Source organism: Corvus brachyrhynchos, unplaced genomic scaffold, assembly GCF_000691975.1.
Source record: "Corvus brachyrhynchos isolate BGI_N302 unplaced genomic scaffold, ASM69197v1 scaffold28, whole genome shotgun sequence".
In the NCBI taxonomy this organism is placed as follows: domain Eukaryota; kingdom Metazoa; phylum Chordata; class Aves; order Passeriformes; family Corvidae; genus Corvus; species Corvus brachyrhynchos.
The window spans coordinates 3,022,387-3,027,174 of NW_008246058.1; the positions used below are offsets into that span (position 1 = coordinate 3,022,387).

General features: G+C 39.5%; 1 protein-coding gene across 1 annotated transcript in view; it reads right to left on the reverse strand.

Annotated features, from left to right (window-relative positions):
• The window catches only part of NSMCE2 (NSE2/MMS21 homolog, SMC5-SMC6 complex SUMO ligase), a 128,161-nt gene that overhangs the window by 98,834 nt on the left and 24,539 nt on the right, over positions 1 to 4,788 (reverse strand). The gene's annotated exons all lie outside the window — the stretch shown is intronic.

The window sequence follows — 4,788 nt, forward strand, 5'->3', positions numbered from 1 at the left end:
CCCCTGCAGCCGCGGGGGAACCATCGCACCTGCCCTGCTCACCGGGAGCCGCCAGCGCCCCTGCCGGCTGCGAGCGGAACTGCACCCGAGGGGAAATAGCCTGACAGCCGAGAAGGCTGGGACTGGGTTTGTGTTTGCTGTTACTGCCATAGTTGTTGTTGTTTTTGTTTGACTGGTTATATACATATATATATATATATAGTAAAGAACTGTTATTCCTATTTCCCACATCTTCGCCTAAAGGCCCTTGATTTCAAAATATAATAACTTAGAGGGAAAAGGGGTTATATCTGCCACTTCAAGGGGGGGCTTCTGCCTTCCTTAGCAGACACCTGTCTTTCAAAACCGAGACACCAAGGAAGACCATCCAAATCACTACAGCATTGTACTACGAGTTTTAAGTGAAGAAACTAGAATTCTGCTATATAGGTTACAAATCAAACAGGGACCATGGATTTAACTGTACAGCAGTTTTAAACAGGATTCTTTCCTTTTCTGCAGAGGCTTTTAGATCACTCACAAGCTGCACGCTTGGAATATGACCTACGTCACTGAAGGGAATTATCCCTCTGCAGGTTTGCCAGTAAGGTAACAGACCCCAACACTAAGTAATCTGCTCTAAATTACTGAATGCAGTGAACAAGCATCCCCTCTTATTCATACTCCAATGAACTGACTGGTCTAAAGGAAAGAACTATTCTAAAAAATACAAAACTATTCTAAGAGTAGCTCCTGTATATCCTGTAGAAACAAAACCACTCTTGTACAAGGAACATGGTGCACCCCTCATCTTTGCAAAGGAAGAATGAACACTTGACAAGGTGTGAAGTCACACAGGCATGAATGACCAACACATCCAGATTTCAAATCCTCTCAAGACATACACTTACATCAGTTGTATGTAGTAGTTTTACAGACAAAACCCAACAACGAACAATTTAATTTTACTTCCTGCATTCAAACTATGATTATCTTTGAATTAAATTACAATTATAATTGCTCAAATCAGTTTCCATGCAGGATAATCAGAAAACAAAGATGTCAGCAGAATGGTGATAGACATGATTCACCAAGAACAACGTGGGAAAGCTCTAGCAGAAGTAGGGATAAAACCCAAGCACCAACACAACATCTAGTACTTCCATCTTTTCTTCAACTCAACACCACCTCCTTTCTAGCACTCTTTCAACCAGTCTCTTGCCCATCTGTCTACATGATCTCAAGACTTACAAAGCCCATGTCCTTTAACTTTTTGTCTGCCTCTTCTCATTCTGAGTGCTTCCTTCTCTTAGTTTTTTTCTTAAATATGTCTCTTCTGTGTTTCTTCCACCTCACTAAGGTTTGGATTTCATCCTGTCACAGTGCTCAGGTTTAGCAAAAGGCAGACACGATTCAAGCAAGATAAACCAATGTTTGGCAAAACAGTAACTTACAAAAGGAAGCACTAAGCAATCTTTGCCAGAGACGCCATCACCACATTCAACAATTTCCTGTCACCTGCAAAAGAAACAAAATAGCCCAGGTTCCCTTTCCCTAAAGGAGAAGAAAAGAGAGGTGACAATAATGTGACATTAGAAGTTAGTTTTGTCTTCCTTGTTCTCTACTTTGATCTACAATACATTGTAATTCATTTTATCTAGAGAAGTCTGGGGACTTCAGAAAATATACCCCAGCTTCAGAAAATTTACAGTCCCAAAGAAACCAAATGCTTGAAAAGCTGAGAGACTGCTCAGTCCACCACCACCATCCCTGCTAATCCAGAGAGCAGAGTGGGAGTGAGGAAGCAGGCACAATTGTTGAAATGAAGTACGAGGAGACGGTACAGGAAAACAAAAAGAACTTATGAAAAATTAGGGCATAGCCAAACCTGCAGGAACCAAGAGCCATGACCCAAGAAGCAAGAACAGGAGGACACAATAAATCAAATTACAATGCCAAGAACAACTTTGCTTGAACGTTGTGCTCATTAAATAAATTCAATAAAATACCTGTCCGTAGGCTATGATCACCCCCTGCTCACATTAGCCACTTCCTCACAGAGTATGCACAGTAAAATGAGTGCAAAATTACATGCAGAAGAGAGAATGCAAAGCCAATGACTACACAGTTAGGTTGTTACATATATGGGAAATGTCAATTTTTTATTGTTCACAGTGTATAAAAATGAGCACCTGGCATACTGTTCACTTTATGGATTTACCACCTAGAACCCATTCTCCACACAGATATGAAATATAATCAAATATCTTGACTCTGTGTGTGGATTGTCTTCCTGCACACTGGGTGAAAGAATCTATATTTGGGACAACACAATATGCTGGCATTCTGGCTATTTGAGAATTCTCTCAGAGTAGGGAACACTTGATTCTGGGTCCTAATCATTTGGGTCCATTTCAAGAGTATAAAAAATTCTGCAAGAGATACTGCAGCTCCATCAGTCATTTGTTGTTACACTAAAAATAAGAGTGCTGTCTGGACTTTGCATGGAAAGGACCTGAATATTGGCTAGTTTCTTTTTAAAATACCCATTAAAAACGAAAGAAGAAGAAGAAGCAGCAGAAGTCCAGTCATTACACAGGTACAAGAAAATCCAGTGGCACAGGGAGTTTCCACAGACAAAGGATTTCCCACAGCCTATTGTTGGAAACACTGTGATTCAATCGCTCAATTCTTGCTCAACAGGCTGCTGATTCAACCAGAAGAGGATGCTGGTATGTCTCGCCTTCTGCATTCCACCTACTGCAGCCTAAATCAACAAAAAAACTGGCTTTGAGAAAACATGTGACTGTATCTCGTGCTAGTTTCTAGTTATTTACATTACAATCCTTTGGTTGTACAATATCATCTTTTTGTCAATGCCATTTAAAGGTACACATAGTAAAATAATATATCAGGAATTTTAACTGCTGCTGTCTCTTTATCTTGCTAAATTCCAGTTGGACATTTCACTAGAAGCAGCTGGTTACAACGTGAAACACAGACTCTAACACACTTTCTGATTCACTGCTGTATACCTAAACTAAAGAACAGAAAAATCATCAACATACAAACTTAGAAAATAATCAGATAAAATGTGTTTTGCAGCTGGAGACAAATCCTGTTAACACTGTCTATGAAGGACAGTCTGCTTGTGAAAATTAATGACCTGCTGCAACTCCCCAAAGCCCTCAGGTAAGGAATTCAGATGGAACCAGGGAGCAAGTCAGTGGAGGCTATTTTAAACCCAAGCCACTCTACAGCTACTTCCAGGTGCAGCACTAAATTCAGCAACAGTATCTGTTTCCCAGAAGCAGATTTTAAGCTGTCTCTGACAGGTAACTGGAGATGGGCAGTGCAGTTCCAGAGGCATAGCATGAAGCTAGCCTCCAAAATAAAGCATGAGTTGTTATTTTTCAGAGAACAGACTGTAACTCTGTTCTGCAGCAAAAGTTATATACGTTTCTTTTTCATACTTGCAAAGGTTTGTTCAGGATGCTGGCAAGGGAAAGTACAGACAATTCCCTAGAGTGAAGTAGGAAGCAGAGACAGGAGAAGTGTGGCTAGAGGCTAACAGATCAGCCATTACCAAATTTATAATCTTGTCGACTCTAAAATATGTTAAATATCTTGGAGCTGCAATTTCAAAACCTTAGGACTGAAATAACAGGAAATGAGCTTGTTTCAACAACACGAATAAGCTACATTAGTGAAAAAAAGGGGAGAAAAGGAAAACCAACTCTTCCAGGTGTATTTTTTTGCACACCAGCACAGATATGCACACAACAAATATTCAATCCTAAAAATCACAAATGTATCACTGCCCTGCCAAAACTGACAAAAATACCTTCACTTCAGGGATGCAGTTACACCTGTGCTCAACCTAAAATACCATGAGTGATCTGAAATAAACAGGATTTGAGTGCTTTATTGGTGAAGGCATAGACTTGCTCTTTATAGTCCTAAACTTGAAAAAAATGTGTTTTGCTGATAGATGGCAATAACAAAATAAGTTAAAAAGTCATTGTTGAAAATTACTTGAAATTCCAATTATAACAATAAGACATCAAATATTTAACAGCTTATAATCAAAATATAAACCAACTACGTTTCACTTAAGTCTGGATATATATCATTAGTCTCTAACAATGAGGACTATGTTACGATGTACTAGGGAAGCTTTAAAAATCACGAGTAGTCCAAATAAAAGGAAAAAGTTCTGAACCATCCAATATAAACTAGGAGGTCTGCAATTACAGTGACATCTGAAGTAAATTGTATATTTAAAGACTAAATGAGGAACAGTGCCTGTATTTATTTCTGTCCAACACTTGCTGATGTAGACATACTTTTGAACTCCTTTTAAACATGTATATTTAATTATTTGAATGAAGATTTTTCAGTTAAGCATCTCATCAGATGATTTTAAAAAATATTAATGGAAAACCTTTCTACAACAGAAAAACCATGTAGGCATCTCAACAGCACTAGCGGGAAAAGCATTGCTTTGCTCTCCTTTTACTGCTTTTAAAAGAACAAAAAGCAATAGCAAGATAATAGCAAGGCAGGTTTAATTGAAAAGCTCTGCTACCTTAACATTTTGCTAAACAGATTTCCCACCCCGAACGGAAATCAGGGATGTGCTTTTGCCTTTTCTAGAGAAATCCATACAAAAGCGACACTGAGAAGTCTCTGGGCAGACACACAGAGCAGGTCTCTCAGGAAGTTGAGTTCTTCGGGCACAATGTGGCCTGAAACTGAGGTCCGGCCGCCCTGGACCTGCCCCCTCCCTGCCCGGCTCTGCCACGGAGC